This window comes from Triturus cristatus, chromosome 1_1 (genome assembly GCF_964204655.1).
Source record: "Triturus cristatus chromosome 1_1, aTriCri1.1, whole genome shotgun sequence".
Lineage (NCBI taxonomy): Eukaryota > Metazoa > Chordata > Amphibia > Caudata > Salamandridae > Triturus > Triturus cristatus.
Window position 1 is genome coordinate 500,927,953 of NC_140579.1, and position 14,137 is coordinate 500,942,089.

The following is a 14,137-nucleotide window of genomic DNA, read 5'->3' on the forward strand; positions in this document are numbered from 1 at the left end:
AAGGTGTTAAAAACCAATTGATATATTTTAGATAAAATTTACAGAAGAATAGAAAATGCAACTCATTCTGTGTGCTAATACCATCACACGGGCAGGGATTATATTCTGTAGGGCGATGATAACCCAAAGGGAAACCCAATAAAAATTTAACAGAGCCTGCCCTTAGGCGGAATAACAAAGACCTTTCCCAGTTAGACATAGGAAGGGTAAGGTAGAGTGGGAAAGGTTGCTTACACAGATCGTTCTCCATATATCTAACAATGGAAGGTTTAGATGTTTCCCTTTCCATTCTTTCTGTATCAAAAAGTGCATATAGTGCTTGTTTAACCTCTACCTTGTCTTTAGGTTCAATTCTGAGTGGATCAGAAAAGAGATCGCCTCTGTTCACGCCACTTAGTGTTTTTAGAACTCCAGCAAGCCAGGGAATTGATAAGCTGTGATCACATTTGAGGCAATCTTTAATTATATCTTGTGTTAGGGTGGCTGCATTGTTCCTCCAAATTCTTAGCCAGAATAGAGCCGATCTGGATCTAATAAAATCACAGATATAGGGGAGATTTAGCTCTTTATGACAAATGAATTCAGAGGACGAGATTGGGGCGCCCAATAGTATCCTACAGAAGCGGGTCTCTTCGCGTTGAATACCGGGACTTTTACCCGAACCCCAAACCTCAGCCCCATAGGTAGCAACAGGAATGCACTGTAGTCTAAAGAATTTTAAAATAGCACCTAATTTCTTTGGGCGCGGGAGGCTCAATATTGAATTGGTGGCTTTCGAGAACTTGCCCATGGCGCCGGCAAGATGCCCGCTCCTTGAGCCGTTCGTAGCGAAAGCCAACCCTAGGTATGTAAAGGAATTTATAGAATCTAATTTGTCGGGTCCTATGTGTATAGTATTCAGTTTCCGTTTCCCGGGTCCACATGACATTATATAAGATTTTTTAAAATTTACGCGCAGGTCTAGGCCCTCCATATGGTGGGCAAAGTTTTCCACAAGCAAACGGAGGGCATTTGGGGTGCGGCCCATAAGGACCGCATCGTCTGCGTATAGTAGAACTGGCAAGGGATGCACCTGAATAATTGGCACATCTTTGGTCGCTTGTTTTAATACTTTTGCTATGCCATTGATATAAATTATGAACAGCAGGGGTGCTAAAACGCACCCCTGTCTGACCCCCCTGCCGATTTTTATAGCTCCGGAAACTTCGCCACCCAACCCAATCCTGACTTGTGCCCTGAGATCAGTATGGAGGTACGCCAAAAAGTGTACGAGAGCCTCATCCAATCCATAGTTAAGAAGCATGGTCCACAATTTGGATCTATTGACCAGATCAAAGGCAGATGAAAGATCCATAAAAGCAAGGTAAATGGGGGACGATCGAGCAACGTTGTATTTGTCAATTATCAATTTTAAGTTCAATCATTGCTCGACCGTGCCCACCCTGATCCTGAATCCCATCTGACACGGATCCAGTAGGTCTGAATCTTCTGTCCACTCTAACACCCTATTGTAAATAACTCGCCCAAGTATTTTTAAGGTGTTATCCAAGAGCGAGATTGGGCGGTAGTTAGCTGGATCTGATCTGTCGCCCTTTTTGTAAATTGGAACTATAATACTAGAAGACCACGTCTTAGGGATGGGCGCTTTTGACAAGCTGTTAAAAACATTATGGAGAATTGGTGCCCATAGGTCCGGACTATGCTTTATAATATCTATAGGGAATCCATCTGGGCCTGGTGCCTTGTTACCATGGCTCTCTCTGATGGCTGCTTCTACCTCGTGAAGGTCAATATGCAGGTTTCGCAGCTGTCCCAGATCTGGGGTGGTTAACTCCATAGGGGCAGCATATGTTTTAGAAAAATGGGCTTCCCAAGTGCTGCTGATTATATTACAGCTAGTTGAGGATAAAGATTTGCCCATGTCACGCGTTTTCCTAACGGCAGACCAAAATGGGCCACTACTCTTCAAGTTAGCACTGTCAACCAACAATTCCCACTGTTCCAACAGAAGTGCCGCCTTCCTTTCAGCTATTTTTCGCTTATAATGTTTCCTAGCTGTCTGTACCTCTACTGGATTCCGTGGCTTGGTGGTTAATGCCCTGCGTAGTTCCCTGTTTGCGATAGAACAGGCAGAGTCAAACCACCTTGGGTCTTTCTCTTTTATAGGTAGTGGGGCTGACAGAGAAGTTTTAATTACCACACATAGTTTACCAAAGTCAGTAATTATTCTATGACAATTCCCATCAGATGATAAACAAGAGTTTATTAGTTCTAGATGATCGTTTTTTACACTGTCAAGTATGGCTCCACAGTCAATTCCCCTCCATTTTAAACGGAGACCACCACCTGATGGTATGATATCTCTTGCTCCGTTTAAATTAACATATACCGGGCTAGGGCCTAAATGTAGGGTAACTGTAAGGGGGTTATGGTCTCCATATAGTGTCTCTACCACATTAGAGTCTGTGACACGATCTGTTAAATAAGGGGATGTGAAAATAAAATCAATAGTTGAGCGAGAGTCCCTCCCTCTGAACGTGGGGGCACAAGCCATCCTGGGAGTTTGGCTTGCTTCCAATACATTACTAAGGATGTGTTCATTTAGTATGTTAACTAATTCAATGCCCCTTCGTTCTGCTTGATCCAAATGGCTTTTGTCCTCGTGCTTGTGCTTCCTTAAAATTTTTGCGTTTAAATCTCCCCCAATAAGAATCCCTGACTTCTCTTCTAGACCTATATTTGTTTCAAGGTGTACCAAAGTGTTGGAAAGTGCTGTGTAGTTCCTATTCGGTGCAGAATGAAAATCATTATTATAAAAATTAATTAAATAGATCTTGGTCTTTCGCTTATATTCAAGAACCTGGATGTTTGGGTTCCCTACTGATAAATCCTTAAAAGTACCACCCGCCAATATCCTGATTCCGATAAAGAGTCCTCCTATTGCACGGCCGAAGGCAGGCTTAGATGCAAATACGCTAAAGCAATGGTAACCCTCTAGATGCACATTCCCTACGGCCCAGGTCTCTTGGAACATGATAATGTCTTTGCCATCCAATAGCTGGACCCATTGAGGGTCAGACAATCTTGAGTCTATGCCTGCAACGTTCCAGCTAATGATTGATAGGTCTGAACCACTAGGGGTACCTAAATGCTTGTCCCTTGCGCTCTGCCTAGGATTGGTTAGCAAGGTTGTTGTATCCTCACCTATAACTGGGGATGAGGCGGTAACATCCTGTGTGGTCATTGACTTGGTTGTATTAATTTGTGTGAAGTCTTGAAATTCCCCAGTAGCATCAGCTACCTCTACACAATCAGTATTGCTTGCACTGTTCCCCAGTCAATCCTGTTCTTCTAAATTTGAAAGAGCGTGTTCAAATCGGTTATAGATTGGGACATTATACATGTACCTCATCTCGTTCTGGTCCGTGTTGAAATTTTGGTTGGTCCCTGCATAAGGCCTCTCCCTTGGGATATACTGGGGTGCAGTGGGAAAGGGTGGGTATGACATTTGGTGTACTGATGGTACAATCACATTACCTAATGAGTGACCATTCCTAAAATCAGGGTATTGGTCCTGGTGGTATCGTCGGCTATTGTTTCTAAAATTGGGATTAGTATCCTGTCGGTATCCCAAAAAATTGGTCCCAGAACTGGGGTTGGAATCTATTAGGTGCCCATAGAAGTACCCAAGAGGAAGGAGAGTAATATTATATTCCCATTGTGAGGGCTGTGGGGCTTTTGCAAGCGCCCATTGTGGGGACCTAAAATTTATGATTATGCAGTCCCCCTCAAATTTTTTACTCAACGGGCCCACCCACCCCACTCTTTGGGTATGGATAATCTCCCCAGCGCCTTCCATCGGAAAATGGCAGTTTCTGGATAGCCAGTGGAGAGTTCTGTTTTTAAGATTAGTGAAATTTTCCTCTTGGTCCTTCCTTAATTTGGGCACGTTAGCTAAAACCAGGACGTAGGCTCCACACTCTGGGGGTAAACTAATACGGGCCGGGATCTGTCTCGCGATAGTTGGTATAAGTAGGTCCGGCTTGGCTGGGGGGGGAGGATGGAAAGTTTCGGGCATCGGTATTGGTTTGTCTAGATTGTGCCTTATTACTTTTGGAAATGGTATGATCCATCCCTTTGGGGGTGACAACCTTGGTGGATTTTGGTTTGGGTACCCGTTTGTCTGAGTGTTCCGCATTTAGTGGGTTTTTACTTGTACTTGGTTTTGAGGGTGACAAGGGGTCGCTAATATTAATTTTATTGATCACATTTGGGGTTTATCTACGATAGTTACCCCCAAGCTTGGCGTGGTTTCTTGATGGCGCCCTAAACCCAATTTTATTACGTGATCATCTAATGCTCTCAGCCTCTTTTCTATATTCAATACTTGTTGGTTCATTGGCCCCAGGAGAGTAGTTATCAGTGTCTCCAGTCTCCCCCAAAATCTCTCGTCCCCTGACGCTGTGTTAATTTCTATGATTGAGGAATCCATCTCGCCAGATTGGCCATCCCCCTTAACCTTGTTTGGCTCTATGGGGGCAGCAGTCCTCCGTGGTTGGTTGTGCCCACCCTTGTATTTATTTAGTGCAGGCTCAATGTGTTTCCGTTTGCTTTTGGCTTTTTGCCTCTTGGCTTTCTGGCCCCTTGTTTGCATTGATACGCTGATGCTTTTATCCCCATCTAAAGCCAATACATCGGAATCAGGACATAAACCAATCCCTTCTGTGTGTGTCTGATTGTTGGCTGGGGGTGACAAAAAGTCAGAGTCCCTATTTGTGCTTGGCTTTAACATAGTGGGGGTTGACGACAGCCCAGTATCCGTGGACAGATGACCGTGAGATGCTGTATCTCCATTTATGCAGTTCTCATTGGTATCTGTACCCGGAAGCCCAGCGTAAGATGTAGCAAGCAGGGAGTCCAATGATTTATCCGAAGAGTTTTCATGATGCATGAATAGGGGCAGACTTGGTGGGAGCGATAAACGCCTTTCAGTGTTCTGGATGGCCGTGGCGACAACGCCAATAGTTCTCTGTAACATTTTGTCTATGGCTGTCAGGCTAGGCAATGGGGTAATAGGGGTTACTACAGATGGTTTCGGCTTACCCGTTCTTCTGGGTGCGGCTGGTAACTCTTTTCCCATGGTAGATGTTTGTCCAAGAGCCCAGCAGCAATTAGTCAGCACATTCTAAAGTGTACCTGCAGACCAGCGGCGTTAGAGGGGGGGCCCAGCCCAGCCTCTTCCTGGCGATGACGGGCAAGGACGGGCCCGCCCTTGGCCCGGGCTTTGCCTGTGCGCTGCCCGCGCACGTCCCGCGCTGCGGTGAGCCTGCGGGGCTTAAGAGGAGCCCGGGCGCTGCCTGATGTCGTCAGCGGCAGGCGTCCGGAGCTTGGGATGCTGGTGCTTGTGGTTTCGCTTTTGCCGTTCACCTCACAGCGATGCAGGAGGATTCCTGGTGCTCAGGCGAGGCGATTCTCCCCCAAAAGAGGCCGTTTCCCTCACGGCAGGCTTCCAGCACGGAATAGGCAGAAGGTCTGTAGAGCGCGTCCCGCGCTGCGGTGAGCCTGCGGGGCTTAAGAGGAGCCCGGGCGCTGCCTGATGTCATCAGCGGCAGGCGCCCGGAGCTTGGGATGCTGGGGCTTGTGGTTTCGCTTTTGCCGTTCACCTCACGGCGATGCAGGAGGATTCCTGGTGCTCAGGCGAGGCGATTCTCCCCCAAAAGAGGCCGTTTCCCTCACGGCAGGCTTCCAGCACGGAATAGGCAGAAGGTCTGTAGAGCGCGTCCAGGTGATATTTACATAGCATTCTGGCCGTGTGGCTGCTGGGTGGAATTACTCGGCTAGCATGCAGTTGGGTTATATTGACAGATTAAATAAAGTGGATCCGTTTTCTATATTGTTGGAACATGGCCCTTTCTGCAAGGTCACCCTCAAACTGCTTTCCTTCTTCACTTTTTCTGACCTCGTTTCTGTTGGCCTTAGGACTCTGAGCACTTTACCACTGCTAGCCAGTGCTAAAATGCATATGCCCTCTCCTCTAAATATGGTTATATTGGCTCATACCCAATTGGCATATTTAATTTACTTATACGTCCCTATCATAGTGCACTATATGTGCCCAGTGCCTGTAACTTAAAGGCTACTAATGGGCCTGCAGCACTGCTTGTACCACCCACTTAAGTAGCCCTCAAATCATGTCTCAGGACTGCCATTGCAGAGCTTATGAGTGAAGTTTACACTGCCATTTCGACCTGGTAACATTAATCTTTTTCCAGGCCCGAATCTTCCCTTTTTATACATATAAATCACCCCTAAAGTAGGCTCTGGACAAGCCAGAGGGCAGGGTGCACTATATTTAAATGGCAGGACATGTATTTTTACGTTTTTCATGTCCTGTTAGCGAAAAACTCCCAAAGTTATTTTTCACAACTCAAAGGCCTAACTTTTCCATAGGATGACATTGGCATTACCTTATTACAGTGGAATTTCCAATGGGAAGAGATAGGACCTCCAAGTCTGGTGTCTCTGGAACCCTAATTCAAAATCTTCACTTATGGTGAAGTTGGGTTTTAAATTACAATTCTGAAAACGCCACTTTTAGAAATTCAGTATTTTCTTACTCTAGCTATTTGGTGCCTGCTGCCTGTCTCAGATTATCTTTCTGAGGTGGGTGACAGCTGATCTTTGTGTATCCCCCCCCCCAGACAGCCACACAAAATGGGAGCTGATGTGTGACTTGATGGGCCATCCTAGGAGGATGGGAGGGAGGTGCTGAACCCAGCCTCACTTATACCTAATTAGGCTGTGTCCTGTCCTCACACAAAGGGCTGCATACCTCCCTGTAGTCTGGAGCCAGGGCAGGAAGGGCAGGACCTCTGTGCATGTCGAAGGCCTGTCTTTGAAGTCTCCCCCTCTTCAAAGGCCCAATTGAGTATAAAGTACTGGACCTCTGACACCACCACGCCAGGAATAAGGATTGCTATGCTGCTGAAGGACTGCCACTTTGCTGGACTGCTGCTTTGCTGGACCCCTGCCTTGCTGTGCTGCCCTGCTTCCTGCTGTTCCCCTGCCTGGGTGGGAAGGACTGGACCTGCATCACTTGAATCTAGAGTGACTCTAAGAGCTAGCTGGCTGGCCTCCTTATCTGAAGTCTCGGGGATGTAAAAGACTTCCAACCTCCCGGCTTCTGCACCTGGAATCTGCTATCTGTGAGTCTGCCATGTTAAGTGGTGCCACCCCAGTCCTGGACCCTTGGAAATGGGCCTAAGGTGTTTGCTCTAGCAGAACCGGCACATCCTCTGCCAAACCACATGTTCCCTGCTCATCGGGGGCGACGCATCTATCCAACTGTGCAATGCATCATCAAGACCACACTACGCATCGCAAGCCCCTTCGACAGGATCCACGATGCATCTGGATCTCCCATTGCAGCCTTGCCACATCTCGGAACTGGCGCATCGCCTCTGCTGCACGATGCATCTTCAACCTGAACCCACACTGTGAGAAGTTGGCCTGATATATGATGTCACTAATTCTAGTGTACACCTTGTATCAGTCCAAACAACCCTTATGGTGATTGGTTGTAAAGTCAACCTTATAGACCAGCTATCCTAGTGGTAGCATGGACAAGAGCAGTCTTAGGCTAAACTCTGAATGGCATGTGAAGCCAGCTGTTATACCATATGTAATCCCTTGAATACCAAATGAAAGGACACCACAACAGATATATATAAAAATAGAATGTATTTATTCTAGCCAAACCCTCAGCACTCTTTATGAGATTTGAGGTAAGTACAACACAGTCTTATTTAAGCATACATTAAGTCACACAGGTAAGTAATACAGTTAGGCCCTAGGGGCCACGCAAACCATATACTAAGTAAGTGGTATAAGAACCACTGTCACGAACACAGGATAGGCCTGGGCCTAGGGAATCGCTGGGGCCACACTATACTACCAAAGGTTAGGAAGTGGGAGGCCCATGGAATTCAGGTGCAGAGTGGAAACACTCACGCGTAATGCGTAAAAGTCGATAGAAATGGAAGTTATTAGAAATTAACAGTTTTAGGACACTTCTGGTATAGCTAGGAAGTCGAGACTCAGAAACTAGACCCTTGGATAGTCAATACCCTTGTGAGCACCGAAGTACTCAAGTTACCTAGCCCACGGGCTGCGGGTGCATAGGTGTGAACTTGCGTCGGGTTTCGTCGTTGACTCCTATGGATGCCTGAAGGAAAGTTGCTGACAGGCAGTCAGTGAAGAGTGTCCGGTGGATTCCAAGGACGGAATCAAGAAGGAAGGATACCTGCAAGCAGAAGGGACAGAGACTAGGTCACCAGCCAGGAGCCGGGAAGGAGCCAGGAAGGAACCAGGCGATGTTGTGAAGATGCAGGTGAAGAGGTGAAGCTTGTCACAGCAGCCACGGGTACCAGGAGGAGTCGAGGATGACCAGGAGGTGAGCTGTCCCACGAAGGCTCTTGCTGTCGGCGGCGTCGAAGTCGAGTCAGGACCCAACAAGCCTTGGCAAGCGGAACCCACGCAGGATGGAGGACTTGCTTCTGGTGCAAACCAGGAAGGTCTGAGGTGCTTCTCTTTCACAGAGGAGCGGGTGCCAGTCTGGAGGAGCCAGACCAGCAAGATGAAAACAAAGGTTCGTCGTCGCAGAGGTCACTAGCCAACGGGCCAGCAACCGGACAACACGTCGAGCAACTCAGGTGCAGAAGGGCCCCACGCAGAACACGTGAAGTGTGGGGAGCTGGTCTTCTTTGCAGATGGTGCTCGGGATGGGGGCTTCTCAATTCCCCAAGCACAGCCTCGAGGGAGCCTCGGAAGTTGCGCTAGTCAGATACAAGCCACTTTTCCCAAGTCGCCGGTCCCACGTCCCTCGTCGCCTCCACGGGTCTCAGCTTCGCTGTAGATGTGGATCTGGGTCAGAGGTGTCTGGAAGTCTCGGCGCTGGTCAGTCTCTGCAGTCGTCCCTCGTAGGATCAGTCGCAAAGCAAGCAGCGGTCGCTGGATGGTGCCTGGTTGCCCAGGGTGGTCACTCCTTGGCCACAAGGGAGATTTCTTCAGTCTTCTTCCTGAGGTCGAATGTCGAAGGTCCAGAGTTTCTGTACAAGTTGCAGATTCAGGTTAATCTAATTTAGCAGGGCTCAGCTACCTACTGATATACTGGGCTAGTGGGCTGGGCTACCTGCAAGGTCCCTCCTATGGGTGGGACCAGGAAGGGGAGTGGTTACACCCCCTTTCCTTTGTCCAGTTTCACGCCAGAGCTGGAGCTGGAGTGCCCCAGCGCCGGTTTGACCTGGACTATGCATGGGACACCTTGTGTGCCCCAGGCAGTGTCTAGTTTCTTTCATCCCTCCCTGCCCCAATACACTAACTCCTGTCTGGGGTGGTGCTTGCACCTCCCAAGGCAGGAAACCTATTGTCCAAGCCTCCCTCGCTGGAAGGACTCCCAGCAGCAGGAGGTCAGACTTGTGTCTGTGGCAGCAGCATCCATCTTGTGATGCTAGGGCTCTGGTTAACTTTAACCGGGTAAGTAGGTTTCAACATGTCTTCTCCCTCTAGAAGGGAGGAAGAATATCCTCAGTGCCAGAAATGGTATGGGGGTATTATTCCAAAGTGTTAGACACCTTACACGACATGTTTTGATAAAGCCAAACCATAGTTACCATAACCATTTAAGATTATAAGGTACTTTAAGCGTATATGGTAGGCTATATCATAGAACAGCTATAAGGACATGGTTCCGAACGCTGCAGACAGGCTCAGCTCATGCTAGAGCACCATCTCACATGTTACCAAGCACTCTGTCTCCAGGATTGTTAAGGCCTGCCATAGGAGTGGCTGATTGGTACACATGTGTCTATATATAAGGTAGGTATAGGAATTCTACACCTAAGCAAGGAGTGATTACACGACCTTGTCCCAGCTGAGTGATCAGCCAGTTGTGTCATAATGGAAGGCCAGGCCAGGGGTGGCATAATACATGCTGCAGCCCCTGGTAGGCCTAGGGTACACCTATGCCCTGGGTACCTACGGTACACTGTACAGGGGCCAATAAGGTGATCCTAACCAATTGGGTTATGCACCTAAAGTACATAGTATAAATTTAGAGAGAGAACAGCTGGGCTGTGGGTCTGATTGGCAGGCCCACAGCCACATCTAAGTCGAAAACCAGTGAAGCAAAAGCAAAAAGTGGGGGTGAAAATAGAAAGCAGACCCTACCCTCCTACACACGCAACAATGCACAACCTTGGATTTAGATACTTTTGATCAGCGGGCCTAACTGGGTCCTTGATTCTGCCCACAGTCAATCGTGGTCAGCCTGAACTTTTGACTTTGCCCCTGTCCGGCATGACCATATATCTAATTTTTGCACTTTACTCTTGGCGCTATTTTTACTAAAAACCTTTAAAAATCAATATCTCAAATTCTACTTATTGGATTTTTGTCATTTTGGGCTTATTTTATTTATTAAAGTCAGAACTAGTTTTCTAGCTGGTATCCTTTTTGTGTGGTGTTTTCACTGTTATACTGTTTGAAGAGTTGCACAAATACTGTACACACTGCTTCTACGTTAAGCTTAACTATTCTGTGTGAAGCTACCAGATGGTGATCAACGGTTAATTTAGGGTTTGCCTGACACGTCCCCAGACTAGGATTGTGGTTGCTGTTTGACTAAGGTTTACACCCCAGTCAACCAACAACCCAATTTCAAGCATACATCAAAATAAGGGCTAGAGAGTTCAGCTCCCTCTCTAGAAAAGGATGATATCTAACACACAACGCTTAATTCTCCTTGGCATCTCCGCTGCCTGTAACATGGGGGACAATGGAATCCTCTTGGAAAATTTGGAGTAAAGGACAAGAGTGCATGGAATGGCCTTGCCTTGGATCCAATCCTTTCTTTCATACCCTACCCAAATGATGAGAATTGATTTGGTAGAACCATCATAACGATTTTTGTTGTGCGTTGTCAGCTTTGACCTTTTTTTATTGCTTTTTAACATCTTTGTACTTCTCCTTTCACTGCTTCTCAACATTTACGAAAAACATGGCAAATATATGCCAATGACGCCAAATACACTTTCAACTGGAACACTCATTGCCCAAGGCAACATCACCGCATGCCTGAATCACATGTTCTTCTGGAGAAATACCTTTCTATAAACCCCATCAAAACCAAAATCCTGTTTGTGGGAGGCACAGAAGTAGACTTAGTGCCCACAGACCTTGTAATTCGACCATCTTCTTGCACTTCAAGTCCACACAGTGGTTGAATGGCTGAACTTGCAACTCTCCTTCCTCTGAAAAATCCTCCCCTCTATCCTGAATACTAGTTGGAGCTCACAAAAGAGTTGAACTTGCATGCCTAAATTATTGTGATGTTTTATATACAGAGCTGCCAAACTCCTTGACAGGCTCTAAAGGTAGCAGAAATCAGACAGCCAGAAAGTGTGTGAATCTGTGCAAAGACAGCCACAGGAAAACAGCACTAAAGTGGTCCATTGATGCTTGGTAGATGGAAGAATCAAGGAATCGAGTTCGAAGTACTCTGCACCGTCCACAAAGCCTACCTTGTGAAAGGCCCAGAATGGTAATTATCTATAACCCTCATTGTGCACTCACCCGGAGTCTTCACTGAATGACTCCACACACCATCACCCAAGATTCTCGATTTATTAAAATAGGGTGGCAGATTGTAGGGAGTTCAGGACCCCAGACTATGGAATGATCTTAACCCATACCTGTGTGCCCAAGCAACAGGGCCGGATTGGAAACAACAACCAGCCCTGGCAGATTGCTGCTCGACCGGCCCTGGGAGTGGGGGCGGGCAGGGGGAGGTTTGTAGGAAGCACTCTCACCGCTTTTTTTGTCTCGCCTGAGCGCTAGCTCATCCGCTAGCTCAAGCGAGACCTTTAGTAAGCGGGTTTTCAAAGTGCTACCAGAGAGGCTTTTGCTGGCCTAAAGCCTGCGTGCATGTGAGCATGAACGTGCACAGGCCTCTCCTTTCGTGCGCACCACTTGATTGTTATTTTTTTTTTTTGCGCGTGCACACACCTCCCGGGCTTGTTGCTCGTGCTTCTTGTTAGGTATGTTCCCCTGAATGATACTTTAGCAGGCCAAGGAAAACAAACTTTTAATAGCTGGGCCGTTCGTGCGCCAAATTCCCCCGCCATACCGCGTTTGATTAGTAACTTATGGACGAGGATCTGCACCAGACATTTAAGGGCTAGAAATGCCAAAACAGCGCAAGGTACTTGGCAGGCGGAGCACACGCAGCTCTTACACTCATTCCTTTGTGGAGTGACGCACAGACGGTGGTTTTACAGCCTCTGGCAGCGCCCACCCCTCATTACTTCCCTCCGCTAATTAGTGCCACTGCCCACAAGAGACCTCGAGGAAACTAGCGACGCCAGGATTCCACATAAGAACTCTCAAACGTGTGCATCGTAAGAAGTGAAGTCAGCCCTCAAGGACGTCATTTCCGCTTCTAGAGGCCCAGTTGTGCCTTCTGATCTAATAGGAGATTACAGTTTCCATTGGTATTCTCCAGTAGCCCGGACTCAACCCCTACTGCTAACCCGAAAGGAGCGTGCCAGCTAGCATAGGCGTCAGTGTGTTCAGAGGTGGCCAAGTGAGGTACTCTACCTCACCATCCCTGCCCAAGATGGCGTCTGCTTGGAATACTGGGATGCATTAGAAGCCTGGCCTTTGTCATTTGGAGATTCCATTGTAGGCTACTGGTTCTGCAATGCCAGTAGGACTGGAGGTGAGTCATGCGAGAGCCTGGTGATTAATCGAATGCACTCTCCAGATGTTAGCATGCTAGACAGACATATGGCTATAGGGTAAGTGAATGTGTGGGATGTCTGCTGACTCTATTCATTGTATAGGTTTGACCTCTGACTTTAATCATGGTTCTAGTTCCCTCCAAAATCCAGCTTGACTTGTGTGATCCAAACATAGATCTTACATTCGGGCCTTTCTCACACACATCAATCCGTAGGATGGCTCGACTCAAGTCTTGTGTATGAAGGGTCATTTCAGGAAGAGATGGTTAACAATGCTATGTTTATATATGTTGTTTGTGGAGCTGACACTGTAAATGAATTGCTTCAAGGCGCTATTCCACGCAGCGATAGACATACATATGAGACAGGGTTATATATATTTACTTATGCCATGACTGTATAAATAAATGCAGCCACATAAAATGTTATTTAGAGCAGTTGTACTATTATGCACTCACACATTAATTACTGTAGTGCAAAGGTCAAATATGAGCTTATTACCACTGTACAGCAAAAGTGACTTGAGAAAAACACGTTATTGTCTCACAGATTACGCATAACAATTAATTTAACTCTCAGAGTTGTCATCATCGCTGTTCCGTGTCAACTTTGAACAACTTAGAACCATAACTTATATATAACCCATATATATATATATATATATATATATATATATATATATATATTCACTGAAAAAACCATAGGTTTCACACATGTTATAGTTAGGTGGACATTTGACTCGTAAAAAACCAATGAAATTCCCCCGTTATAGTTAGTGCAGGCAACTATAACTCACGCGACCGCAATCCTCTGCTGATGACGTCAGATATTACATCACTGTATTTAGACACCTATTTACCCATGTCTTCTTCCATTAATCTTTAGCTATACATATATTACAAATATTTATTTTTCATAAAGACACATATGTCATCAGTGATGTAATATCTGACATCATCAGCAGAGGATTGCGGTCGCGTGAGTTATAGTTGTCTGCACTAACTATAACGGGGGAATTTCATTGGTTTTTTACGAGTGAAATGTCCACCTAACTATAACATGTGTGAAACCTATGGTTTTTTCAGTGAATTTGCAAGGTTTTTTAAATGCTAATTCCTAACTATAACGTGTGTGAAACCTATGGTTTTTTCAGTGAATTTGTACGGTTTTTTAAATGCAAATTTTTTTTTGAGATTTTTGGTAAACCTATGCATAAAATAATATATGTACTATATCCTGCATTATGGAATGGTTAATTTTTTTTTTTATGCATTTTTTTCCGTGCGCGTACGGTAAGCGCTCCGTACGTCATAAGTACGGTGCGCTTACGTGATACGATG